The 14,295-nt window shown below is 39.3% G+C and overlaps 1 protein-coding gene across 3 annotated transcripts in view; it reads left to right on the top strand.

Annotated features, from left to right (window-relative positions):
• The first annotated feature begins 490 nt into the window (after positions 1–490).
• The window catches only part of ZNF157 (zinc finger protein 157), a 63,969-nt gene continuing 50,164 nt past the window's right edge, over positions 491–14,295 (top strand). For 2 of the 3 annotated variants that reach the window (XM_033105773.1, XM_033105787.1), the window contains exon 1: positions 491–588. The gene's annotated coding sequence lies outside the window, so the exon portion shown is untranslated. The remainder of the gene's footprint in view (positions 589–14,295) is intronic. The other variant, XM_033105751.1, reaches the window with a different exon arrangement.

The raw sequence follows: 14,295 nt of genomic DNA, 5'->3' as shown, positions 1-14,295 counted from the left end.
TGTTTAACCTGATGTCTTGAAGATTTTCTCCTGTTTTAAAAGTTTTAAAGTTTTTACATTTAAGTCTGTGATCCACTTTGAGTTAATTTCGTACAAGGTGTAACATTTAGTCCAGGTTCACTCTTTTTTCCCATTGATGTCCTCTTGTTCCAGCACCATTTCTTGAGTAGGTGTAAAGAATAGAATATATGAAGGTCTGCCTGGGAACATTTGGGGATGTAAACTGTCACACAGTGACTTGGATACGTGCTTGGCCTTGGGAGGGTTGGCTACCCTCCCAAGGACAAAGAAAACAGGATGTGGAGCCTGGCCTTCGCCTTAGCGCAGCTGGGCCGAGCTCCAACACATCTAATCTCATACCAAGGACCGGCCCCGGCTCCTAGCCAGATCCGGGACCAGGTCCTTGTGTTGCTGACACGTATGCTTGTTGGCTCCTTGCCACTGTTGTTAGTGAAGTCCTTAAAACCCCAGAAGAACAGGGGCAGGCACGGTTGTTCCCCGGGCCGCCTCTGCTGCTGCAAGATATTTCGCCGGTGCTGATGAAGGGCCGGTGCTGCTTCTGCGATTCCAATTGACTGGGCCCTGGTGGTATGATGCACTATCCTCTCGTTCTCTGTCCTCTCTTTTCTACTGTCACTTTCGGTTTGTAATAAACCTCTCAATTTCTACATTCGGCTTGTGGTGGTGTGTCTTGCATATTGAGCCCCTCTCAAGTAGTCCAGTGCACGGCAATCGATATTATTGATTATCGATACAGTAGGCTGACCTTCTTCCATTGAATTGTTTTTGCTCCTTTGACAAAACTCAGTTGAGCATATATGTCTGTGTTCTGTGTTCTGTTCCATTGATCTGTGCGTCTATCACTCTGCAAATGCCCCACTCACTTGATTCCTGTAGCTATGTAATAAGACGTAATATCAGGTTGAGTAGTTCCTCCTGCTTGTTTCTTTGTTTTCCAAAATGGTTTTAGCTATTTTAGTCTTTGCTTTTCTATGTTCATTTTAGAAAAAGCTTGTCTATATCTATGAAAAACTTTTGCTAGTATTTTCATAGTAATTGCAGGAGAATTGTCTTTTTTTTTTTACGATGTTGACTGTTCTAATCACATGATGCAGCTCTCCATTTATTTACAAAAAGAAAAGAAAAAAATCATTTCTCTGTCAAATTCATTCTGCCATTGATCCTTTTGAATGAGTTTAAAATTTCACTTGTATTTTTCAGTCCTATCATTTCCATTTGGTTCTTTTTTAGATCTTATATTTGGTGAGAATTTCTACTTCATTTGTTTCAAGTTGATTTGTAATTTCTTACTGAATCATTTTTATGATAACTACTTTAAAATCCTTGTCAGGTAATTCCAACATCTGATTAATCTTGGTATTGGCTTTTGTTGATTGTTTTTTCATTCACATTGTAATTTTGGGGGTTTTGGTATGACACCAGATTTTTATTGTATCCTGGACAGTTTGTCTATTATGTTAGGAAGCTCAGGATTTTATTTAAATCTATCTTAGCAGTCAGTCATCCTGTTTAGATTTAGTATGCAGGTCCTGATCTTTTCGGGCTGTGGTTCCAATGACAATTTAGTTTTCAGAGACCTTGCAATGTCATTCTTGTCTGCTTTGTTTGCCTGGTGCCAAATGAAGCACCATCTCAGTCTTTGCCGGTGCCAGAGATGTGTGTTGCTTCCCTGGTCCCATCCCGTGCCTGTGGGTGTGGGATGGGAGACGTGGATTGGGAAATGGGTGCACTTTTTTTTCACTTTTCCAGTGCCTCCTGCTCCATCTGTGCTCGTGCTGCCCTCAGGGGAGGAGCTTCTTTCCCTGGGTCTGCATGCTTCGCGCAAATTTTAAATAGGTTTTTCTTGGTGGTTGCACTGCTGGAAGTGGCCCATGGTACCCCATCAGACTTTAACTTAGCTTATCTGTCCTTGAATTAGGTCCAGTTATCCTCAAGAATCTTAATGTATCAAGGCAAGTGGCATGTGTAAAACCACAGGGAGACTGTGGCCTAGGGGCAACTTCTTATTGCCACAGGCTCCAGTCTGCATAATTGTCAGTCACTGACACTTGTATTTCAAAAGGCTCACTAGGCCTGACCAGCCTAAGTGGGAGGGCAATCTTTTGGATGTTTTCAAAAAGTACTGCCACCTCCATTAGGTGTTTAATACAATGATCAGCCGCCCCTCCCCTTCTTGTGTGATTTTAGTGACACCAAATAGTGGGTTGGGAAAGCCAGGTGGACTCCTGGTTGTCTTATCCCACTGCTACTGTTTTAATTATAGAATTTCTCCACTGGAAACATCCCACACAATCAGAAGAAGTATTATGTATGCTTAAAACTGTTATCCCAGTGCTTGTAACAACATCCGTTACAATCATTTGGATGTGTGTCCATCAAGCAAAACATGACACAATTTCAACATATATCAACTGTGGGGAGGCACAGCTGATAACCTGAAAGGGTGTCACAGGTCTGATGTCACTCTATTAGGAGCAGGTGCAGCCAATGCCCAGTGTAATGGGGACTCTTTAATCACAAGACTTTGCCAGAAGTGATAGTCTGGTATGCAGTGATGGTTTCTGTATGAGAAACATAGAGTTCTGTACTTTGTAGGAGACAGTGGGTTTTGTTCCTTGGCTTCCAGAGGGACTGGGTGTTGTAAATCCACCCATTAGGTCCAAAAAAACCACTTAGCAATCAGGACTTTGGATTTTGCCGGGGATGGTCAGACATTAAGGGGTACCCTTTTGCCACCCCAAAATATGCCTTTTGGGATATTGATTCTGGTTATTTTTAAGAAACGAAAGACTCAGAAAAATCTTTTCCCCTTGCCCCTAACTGCCTAAAAGGAATTTAGATAGAGGACCTGCTCAAGGAAGGGAGCTGTCACTGTAGATAACTATAGTTTAATATGAACCAAAGGTAATGGACAGGGAGGAACCTAGCAAGCCCCATTTGATCAAAGTCCCTCTGTGTCCCATTGTTAAAGGTGGCCCAGCAAACATTTATTTACCAAACATTTGCTTTTCCATCTCCAGGTGAATTGTCTTCCTGGCCTTTGAAGTCCCAGACCACCACCCCTCACCCCTTAGTGAAAGATGGCACTAAGCCTTAACTGCCTGATCTATCCTCAGATCCCATATTCTCGTGGCACTGCTGTGTGTACATACATATTAAATTGGGTCATTTCCACTGTAATCTGTCTCATGTTCCTTTGATTACGGGTCCAGCCAGAACTTAAAAAGAATAGAAGGAAAAATTATTTTCCTTCCTCATGCCACCATAGTCAGCGCTGCTGAGACTAAGGCTTTGGACTTGCCAACCAACAGGGCATCGTCTCTATAGTGAAAGCTCTGGACGTCAGAAGGTAGAGGTACTTGCGCTAAATCTTGACTTGTCCACTGGTGACAAATTGTGTGGGGGGACTGTTCCCCATGAGTGTTCTTTACAGATGGCAGTGCCCTGAAAAGAATAAGAGCGTGCACTGCCAGGTCACAGGGATTCTCCTCATATCCCCTAACTTGGCCTGCACGGTCCGTATGTTTTCTCCAAAAAGGCATTGTGACTATACTGGCCCCACGTGGGGTGCCAATTTGTCAAGTGGTTAAGCAGTCCCTAAGCAGTAGTGCAGTTCAGTTGGCTTGTCATGTTTCTATAGATTCAGCTGGTAAGGAAACAATGAACCATAAGGATTTATTATTTACACAGACAGTAAAAGCAAGGTCCGTAGTGTGTCACTCCCCATGTGCCTAGTCCCTACAGGATGACACTGAATCATAGGGGTGGACGACAGAAAACATGTGTGGTGGGTCACTGTCATTGAGAACCCTCCTCTAAACTACAGACAAGCAGTTTTATAAAGTTACACAGAAGCCTGCAGCTGTACCCTAAGGGAGGCATCAAAGCAGAAAGGCCCATGCCTCATTTGAACCAAGGGAGACAAGTGAGAAATGGCTTTGTGGGAGACTCCAACAAGACAGCAAGGCTTCTGGGAGATATGGAGGCCTTGTGACAGCTTCTTACAAGACTCCCATGTTCCAGAGGAGGATTGCAGGGTGTTCTGCCAGGACTCAGGTGATTGGGGTCAAGCCTTGACTGTGCGACCTATGTGGAGAAAAGCAATGTGGCCAGGGCACCTGTGGGAGCCATTTGCCTTCAGTTTACATATGAACATGCAGGCCTTGTATCTTAGAAACTTATTAGCATTTTAGAGAAAATGACAGTCCAAACGTGAATGACTAGTGAATACAGAATTTTAAGTGGTACCATTTGCTGTAAGTTTCTTATTAAATCTTGGTTAATGTGGTTCATATAGAAAATATTTTGCTTAAAAAATTAGATCACAAAAACAAATGTTTTTCCATTAGTCATATGCCATTATTACAACTTTGGAATTCCCCTAATAACAATGTAGAAGCAAATAGATAAAATCGGAATATGTATAAGCAAAATAAGGGCTCCACATTGAGCTCCAGTATTATAAAAGGATAAATGTAAGGTTAAGTATGCTTTTGGATAGAACAATCTTATACATTTAAATTTAAAGGTCCTTTGCATTCTGACATTTATCCTTTATATAGTTGCTGCATATTCATAGTCACTTTTTGTGACACCTCAAGTGGTGTAAGTAAAACAGCTTTCTGTTGCTGGAGACATATATATGTATATATATATATATGTACATATATATATATAAAGATTTTATTGGGGAAGGGGAACAGGACTTTATTGGGGAATAGTGTGTATTTCCAGGACTTTTTATTGGGGAACAGTAGTGTGTTTTTCCCAGGACTCATCAGCTCCATTCAAGTCAAATTGTTGTCCTTTCAGTCTTAGTTGTGGAGGGCGCAGCTCAGCTCCAGGTCCAGTCGCCCTTGTTAGTTGCAGGGGGCGCAGCCCACCATCCCTTGCAGGACTCGAACCTGCAACATTGTGGTTGAGAGCATGCGCACTCCAACCAACTGAGCCATCTGGCCACCTGGGAGCTCAGCAACAACTCATTGACTTCATTCTAGTTGCTGAGGGCGCAGCTCACAGGCCCATGTGGGAATCAAACCGGCAGCCCTGTTGCCCAGAGCTCGCGCTCTAACCAACTGTACCACCCGTCCGCTCCCAGAGACATATACTTAAATCAATATTACTATCCAAACATTTAAATTTCTTTTAACACATGGTTACCTGCTTACTTCTATATTTTTCTATGGCAGAGTAAATTCAGACTCTTCTCAGGTTTAAATTAAATTTGGTTTTAAAAAAACTGCGTTGCTGGTAACATTTTTATAAAGTGAAATTTTCTTATGATGACACATTAGAAAGCAGAGGGAAGGTAAAAGCTATGGGAGTAAGTAGGAAGAATGAGAAAAAAAAAAGACAGGTAAAAGGAAAAAAAGGGAAGACGAAAGAGGTTTCATTTCTTTGTGTTTCAGGGAAGAATATGCCAATTTTTTAGACTTTGCTATTTCTGAAAAGTGTTAGGATAACTAATCTTTAAGAACCTTTTTTTTTCGGGGGGGGTGGTAGATGAAGCTAAAGGGGATCAAATATATGGTGATGGAAGGAGAACTGACTCTGGGTGGTGAACACACAATGGGATTTATAGATGATGTATTACAGAATTGTACACCTGAAATCTATGTAACTTTACTAACAATTGTCACCCCAATAAACTTTAATTATAAAAAAAAGAATCTTTTTTTTATACAGGATTATTTAATTCCAGTGCCTCTATCTTGGTAATGACTACATTGAAGCTATTCTGCTGCTATCTTTCTATTTGGCTTAAGTTTAAAAGCACAAAGCAAAGAATTTAGAGACTAAAATAGGCTCCTACAATAAAAATATTTTAAAACGCTGAGCCATCTCTTGGCTGGTATTACTGATTATATTATTGTAATGCTAACTGATTTTCATCAGGCCCTGAAAAACTGAGATACCCTGTGAAGCAAAAAAGACATCAAACTGTTTTGATGTGATCTTAACCTTAATCATCTTTTACTTTTGGAACATGAATAACCCTTGTCCTCTTAACATAGCAATTCCAGATGAACTAGAATATTTATTCAAAACCACGCATTCCTTGCAGACTCTTTAAATGTGGCGACTGCACTGTGGGAGGAAGGCTTCATGGTGGCTTCACTGGGAGGCCAACCAGGGGTCAAGTGTCAGTGCTCTCTCTCCCTTGCTCTTCCCCAGCTGAGGAGCTTCGGGTGAGTTACTCCCCATACCTTTGTTTTCCCAGCTCTGAAAAAAGAATAACTGACACCCATCTTTCAGGGCTGTGGAGGCTTGGAGGTAGCACCAACAACAGCTGTGTTTCAGGTGGTTCTTTCTTTTTCTCTTTCCCTCTTTCTCTCTTTCTCTCTTTCTCTCTTTCTCTCTTTCTTCATTATTAGTTTCAGGTGTACAAAGAAATGTACTAGTTAGACATTTACACCCCTCACAAAGTGATAACCCCGAAATCGACTACCTCTCTGATGGGGGCATACAGCTGTTACAATACCATTGACTCTATTCCCTATGCTGTACTTTACATCCCATGAATGCACAGAGGGTGCCCCCCCAAAAAAATGTATACATATTTTAAGAAAGAAAAACTGTATTAAAATTGTAATGCTCGGCCGGCCCGATGGCTCAGGCAGTTAGAGCTCCATGCTCCTAACTCCGAAGGCTACCGGTTCGATTCCCACATGGGCCAGTGGGCTCTCAACCACAAGGTTGCCAGTTCAATTCCTTGAGTCCCGCAAGGGATGGTGGGCTCCGCCCCCTGCAACTAAGATTGAACACAGCACCTTGAGCTGAGCTGCCACTGAGCTCCCGGATGGCTCAGTTGGTTGGAGCACGTCCTCTCAACCACAAGGTTGCCAGTTCAATTCCTTGAGTCCCGCAAAGGATGGTGGGCTGCGCTCCCTGCAACTAGCAACGGCAACTGGACCTGGAGCTGAGCTGCGCCCTCCACAACTAAGACTGAAAGGACAACAACTTGAAGCTGAACGACACCCTCAACTAAGATTGAAAGGACAAGAACTTGACTTGGAAAAAAGTCCTGGAATTACACATTGTGCCTCAATAAAAAAAAAATTTGTAATGCTCAATATATACTGATAACAAAAGATGAATACAAGTCACGTTTGACTTCTGCAACTACAAGAGGTGCTCAAAGTGGTTACCATCAGCGTCCAGACACTTCTGATTATGGCAAACTACTGCTTGGGCAACGTTGACCAAAGTGTCCACTTGTATACATTTTTTGGCACCCTCAGTATATATTACTCTGTAAGCTAAAAACTGAAAATACATCTTATTACCAGTTACTATAAAACATTCACAAGAATTGGCCAAGGAACACCTAAATATTTTTTAAGCATAAAAAATGTACAGAAAATATTATCTAATTATAATGTAATAAAATAAGGAACGAATAACTAAAGTGCTCTGAGAAATAAAACAACTCTCAAGAACCTTAAGCTCAAAGAGATCATTCTAACCAAAACTGTAGAATACCTAAAAAATAAAAATACAATATATCTCGGAGAGAAAAACAAAATGAGTTTCTTCTTCCTTTTCCTCTTCCCTTGAATAATTCAGTCCAAGGGACATTAGATGGGGCTTAGCAGGCTAGGTGTGTCTGTGCAGGGTGGGCGTGGGGTGGACTGGTGGGATGGGGGTGGAGGATGCGTGGAGGCACAGGATGTCAGAGGCTGAGGAGAGGAGGTGGGGGATGGGGAAGTATCCACCTCAGAAAGTGCTTGTTGCCAGTTTGAGGGATCAGAGCTGGGAGGTGGTGCTTAAGCAAGGTCAGGTGGGGAGAGCAGTGTGCCAGGAGATTGGTTACCTTCCATAGCAACTATATTAAAGATATTGGGACCCAGGTCCCTGACTATCAGAGAAGGCAGTTACAAATATGTACAGGGAGGAAACGAAAATAAACCCTGTGGTGCTGGTATACAATCGGAGGTATCACAGTGAACTCATGGAAGGGGAAAGAATACTTCCCAATGCTTTTTATGAAGCCAGTATTACCCTGATAGCAAAACCAGACAGAGACATTACAAGAAAAGAAAAGAAAAGATCAGTATCTCTCATGAACTAAGACACAGAAATCCTTAACAGGCTATTAGCAAATTGAATCAAGCAATGTAGAAAAGGAATTATATGCCACGAGCCAGTGAGATTCATTCCAGATATACAAGGGTGGCTCAGTATTCAAAAATCTATCAACATAATCCACCATATCAAAAGGCTAAAGAAGAAAAGTAGCAATTAATGTCAAAAAGCCATTTGGCAAAATCTAATAGCCTTTATGACAAAAGCTCTCAGCAAACTAGGAATAGAAGGGAACTTTCTCATCTCAATCAAAATAAAAACCCTACAGCTGATATATTTAATGGTGAAAGACTAAATGATTTCCTCCTAAAATTGAGAACACAGTAAGGATGTCTGCTTTCATCATTCTAATTCAGCATATCATTGGAAGTTCTAGCCAGCACACACCAAAATGCAGAATAAATTCCAGCTGTTAAAGATGGAAAACATGAGGGGTGGTTAGAGCGCGGTGGTGCTCTTAACAACAAGCTCGTTGGTTAGAGCTCAGTTGGTTAGAGCGCAGTGCTCTTAACATCAGGGTTGCTGGTTCAATCCCCGCATGGGCCACTGTGAGCTGCGCCCTCCACAACTAGATTGAAACAACTACTTGACTTGGAGCTGATGGGTCCTGGGAAAACACCCTTAAAAACAAAATTTTTAAAAAAAGTTTTAAAAAATGATGGAAAACATGAAAAAAACTAAATGTCAAACCTTAAAAGGAAATTTACAATGATAGCTATATAAATTTGGGGACAGGGCTCTTGCCACACTATTCTCTATAAAGGAAAAGACAGCCAGATTTCAACTAGGAATACTTTATAAAATAATATGGCAAAAGAAGCCAAAGAAATAATGAAACTTTATCAGTGACCTAAACATCCAATCATTCATTCCACAGATAGCCCATCACTCACCTACTCATCTGTCATCACTCACCCACAGACTCTCCATTCCTGCACCCACAGAGCTTCATAACTTGGCTTCCTGAACTCTAGCCACCATCACTAATGGAAGTCGCCATTCTTGATAAAAGCCAGTGTCTTGGTGAGTTGCTGTAACTTAGATCCCTTCTGCTTTTTATCTGTCCTCTTTTTCTTGCCTATTTGACGTGGACAGGCATCCTCATTAGCAGCTGTGAAGTCACAGCTTGCCCATGGCCACCAGACAGCAGGTTGAAAGGGTACGTCCTGTGCCCATGGCAGAGGAGCTGGCCCCTCTCTGATGGCTGGTCTTTGTGCCCTAGGATGGGGAGGCAAGACGGGGTCAGTTTTTAGGGGTTTTGGAACTGCAGCTCAGAGTGTAAATTTGGAGAAATCTCTCTTCTTGCTTATGTAGTTAAATATAGATATAAAAACATACAACTAGTGGAAACTGAAGAGCAGAATAAACAAACACACAAAACAGAAACTGGCTCACAGATACAGAGAACAAACTGATGGTTGCTAGATGGCAGGGGGTTGGGGAGTAGGTGAGAAAGGTGAAGGGATTAGAAAGTACAAATTGGTATTTACAAAATAGTCACGGGGATGTGAAATACAGTATGGGGAATATAGTCAATAATATTGTAAAAACTACGTAGATTGTCAAATGGGTACTAGATGTATCAGGGGGATCACTCCATAAATTATATAAATGCCTAACCACTGCACTGTACACCTGAAACCAATATAAAATAATACTGAATGTCAACTATAATTTTAAAAACTATATGGTCACAGAATTTAAAGTACAGCATAGGGAATATAGTCACTGGTATTATAATAGCTATGTACGGTGTCAGAGGGGCAGTAGACTTGCTGGGGTTATCACTTTGTCAGGGGTGTAAATGTCTAATCACTATGTTGTTTTGTGCACCTGAAGCTAGTAATAAGAAGAAGAAGAAGAAGAAGAAAGTGGGGACACAATGAGGCAGGAAGGAGCTCTCCAAGGTGATGAAATCCTCTGTCTCTTGATCATGGTGGTGATTACACGGGTAAACTTCTGTCAAAATACACCTACTAATCACCAAAATGGATGCATGCTATCCTATGGAAACTATCTCTCAATTCAAGTAATTTTTCCAAAGTAATAGATGCTGTAAATCCAAAAGCAAAAACCATAAAACTGCATAGATTAAGTTAATCATATAGGTATAAAGATGTTATATCTATGTGATTTATGTGGGGTTTAAATAGTTTTCACGAAAATTGTTGAAACTTGTGATGGTTACATGCCAGATCATTATACTTCTTATTACCCTCTGTCCATGTGTTTAAATTTCGATACTAAAAACTTTTAAAAGGTCATTTTGCGAACTGTAGTAATGATAAACATGCCTCTTCTCGCTTTTTTTTAAATTAAAGTTTATTGGGGTGACAATTGTTAGTAAAGTTACATAGATTTCAGGTGTACAATTCTGTAATACATCATCTATATATCACATTGTGTGTTCACCACCCAGAGTCAGTTCTTCCATCAACATATATTTGATCGCTTTTTAAAATTTACTTTTTTATGTGTATTTTTTTCCCTTTACCTCTTTACTTTTACTCCATCTCCATGAACACTCCTTAAAGCATTGTGTCCACTATGTTTGGAGATATATAGAAGTGTACGTATCTCTATCAGTTCATATTTGTACATAAAGCAAATCAGCCACGACACTTCACCATTATGCAAGTAAGTCATTTTATGATCACTGTCTTCATCTTAAGATTTAGAAAGATGCCCATATATCTATCTTCATATATCTATATCTATACATATCTATATATCTATATCTATCTATATCTATATATCTATATATATCGATATATATCTATATAATCTTATTCTTTTTTTTAATTTATTGGGGTGATAATTGTTTTTTGTTTGTTTGTTTTTTCTTTAATTTATTGGGGTATAATCTTATTCTATATATTTATGTATTCTATATAAGATATATATATAAAAGATATGTCTATCTTGTTCTGTATATTTTGATATATGCATATTCATATGTATTTTATTTATAACAAATATTTATGTTACACACACATATATAATTATAACTATCATCTGGGTAGACAACACTAACTTTACAATAGACTGTGTGGTACCTAGGATCCACATGTAGGAACACCATGAAAACAAATGGCAGTGCAGAGACCCATAGTGATTACTGTGAAGACTGGCCAATGGCCAAGAGGATCTCGGCGTCAGTCCTGGATAGTCGGTCCTATGAAATGCTTGTGGATTTCAATAACCACCTGAATGACATTTGGAATGATGGATAAATCCAGAGGTCAATAAAGCTATTCTGCACCTGTGTGAGGGAGGGATTTCAGTGACTGGTCTCTGGGCATTTCCACTACACTGAAGAAGAAAAGCTATTTTTAAATATAAATAAATATCTCATAGCCTGCGTGGCAAGCTGCCAGTTTTCAGAAGTGGCTCGTGCCTTGAAAGAGGGCAGAATGTTCCATCAGTTCTCTTTTTGATTCAAAATCTCTAGAGGAGGTACAGATTATCCAGTCTGAACTTCCCGGAGAAGTCCTGCCCAGTTGCATTTTGCTATGATCCTCCAAATCAAATTTACGCCTGCTTCTTCAAGATTGTTCCTATTAAATAGTTTTAACTAATCTTTTTTTAAAAAATTAAAGTTTATTAGGGTGACAATTGTTAGTAAAGTTACATAGATTTCATGTATACAATTCTATATGACATCATCTATAATCCCATTGTGTGTTCACCACCCAGAGTCAGTTCTCCTTCCATCACCATATATTTGATCCCCCTTACCCTCTGGTAACCATTAAACTATTGTCTGTGTCTATGAGTTTTTGCTTCTCATTTGTATCTCTTGTACTTTTGTTGTTTTTGGTTTATATACCACCTATCAGTGAAATCATATGGTTCTCTGTTTTTTCTGTCTCACTTATTTCGCTTAGCGTTATAATCTCAAGATCCATCTATGTTGTCACAAATGGTCCTATTTCATCTTTTCTTACCACTGAATAGTATTCCATTGTGAATATATACCACATCTTCTTTATCCATTCATCTACTGAAGGACACTTTGGTTGTTTCCATGTCTTGGCCACCGTAAATAAAGCTACAATGAACACTGGAGCACATATATCTTTATGGATAAATGTTTTCAATTTTTGGGGGGTAGATACCCAGAAGAGGGATTGCTGGGTCATATGGTAATTCTATTCGTAATTTTTTGAGGAACCTCCACACTGCCTTCCATAAGGGCTGCACCAGTCTGCATTCCCACCAACAGTGTATGAAGGTTCCTTTTTCTCCACAGCCTCTCCAACACTTGTTACTATTTGTCTTGTTGATGATAGCCATTCTGACTGGGGTGAGGTGATATCTCATTGTGATTTTTATTTGCATTTTTCTGATGATTAGCAATGTTGAGCATTTTTTCAAATGTCTATTGGCCATCTGTATGTCCTCTTTGGAGAAATGACTCTTCAGGTTGTCTGCCCATTTTTTAATTTGATCCTTTGGTTGTTTTTTGTTGCTGTTGTTGTTGTTGAGTTGTATGAGTTCCTTATATATTTTGGATATTAACCCCTAATTGGAGGTGTCGTTTGCAAAAATGTTTTCCCATTCAGTTGGTTGCCTGTTATTTTTTTGATGGTTTCTTTTGCTGTACAGAAGCTTTTAAGTTTGATATAGTCCCATTCATTTATTTTAGCCTTTACTTCCCTTGCTTTTGCAGTCAAATTCATAAAATCCTCTTTGAACCCAAGGTCCATAAGTTTAGTACCTATATTTTCTTATATGAAGTTTATCGTTTCAGATCTTATGTTTAGGTCTTTGATCCATTTTGAGTTAATTTTGGTACATGGTGACAGACAGCAGTATAGTTTCATTCTTTTGCACGTGGCTTTCCAATTCTGCCAGCACCATTTATTGAAGAGGCTTTCTTTTCTCCATTGTATGTTTTGGCTACCTTGTCACAAATTATCTGTCCATATTTATGTGGGTTTATTTCTGGGTTCTCAATTCTATTCCACTGGTATGTGTGTCTGTTTTTTGGCCAATACCATGCTGTTTTGATTACCATAGCCCTGTACTACAAGCTAAAGTCAGGGAGTGTGATACCTCTAGCATTGTTCTTTTTTCTTAGGATTACTTTGAACCCCACTTGGTTGTGAGGAATAATCTTTTTAATGCATTGTTGTATTCGATTTGCTAGAATTTTGTTTAGGATTTTTGCATCTGTATTCGTCAAAGATACTGGTCTGTAATGTTTTTTTTTTGTTGTCCATACCAGGTTTTGGTATCAGGGTAATGTTCACTCCAGGGGCACAAGTTTGGTTCAACATATGCAAGTCGATCAATGTGATACATCACATAAACAAAATAAAGGACAAAAATCATATGATTATATCAATTGATGCAGAAAAAGCATTTGATGAGAGCAAAAGCATTTGGCCATCCGGGGTCTTTTGTGATTCCATACAAATCTGGTGATTTTTTGTTCTATTTCTTCAAAAAATGCCATTGGGATATTGATGGGAATTGCATTAAATCTGTATATTGCTTTGGGTAATGTGGCCATTTTAACTACGTTGATTCTTCCAATCCAGGAAAATGGAATGTCTTTCCATTTCTTTGTGTCTTCTTCAATTTCTTTTAAAAATGTCTTATGTTTTTCAGTATATAGGTCTTTCACATCCTTGGTTAAGTTTATGCCTAGGTATTTTATTCTTTTTGTTGTAATTGCAAAAGGAATTGTTTTTTTGTAATTTCTTTTTCTGAGGTTTCATTGTTAGTATATAGGAATGCAATGGACTTCTGTACGTTGATTTTGTAGCCAGCAACTTTACTGTATTCGTTGGTTGTTTCTAATAGCTTTTTGGTGGAGTTTTTAGGGTTTTCTATATATAGCATCATGTCATCTGCAAAGAGTGATAATTTAACTTCTTCATTCCCAATTTGGATGCCTTTTATTTCTTTCTCTTGCCTGATTGCTCTGGCAAGGACTTCCAACTTTTCAACTATGTTGAAAAGCAGAGGTGATACGGGACAGCCCTGTCGTGTTCCTGAACGTAGAGCAAAGGGCTTCAGTTTTTCACCATTAATTATGAGATTAGCTGAGGGCTTGTCATATATGACCTTTATGAGGTTAAGGTATTTTCCTTCTATACCTATTTTATTAAGTGTTTAATCATAAATGGATGTTGTATCTTGTCAAATGCTTTTTCTGAATCAATTGATATAATCATATGA

This window comes from Rhinolophus ferrumequinum, chromosome X, assembly GCF_004115265.2.
Source record: "Rhinolophus ferrumequinum isolate MPI-CBG mRhiFer1 chromosome X, mRhiFer1_v1.p, whole genome shotgun sequence".
In the NCBI taxonomy this organism is placed as follows: domain Eukaryota; kingdom Metazoa; phylum Chordata; class Mammalia; order Chiroptera; family Rhinolophidae; genus Rhinolophus; species Rhinolophus ferrumequinum.
The sequence above is the reverse complement of the archived record's forward strand: the minus strand, read 5'-3'. Positions and strand labels throughout refer to the sequence as shown.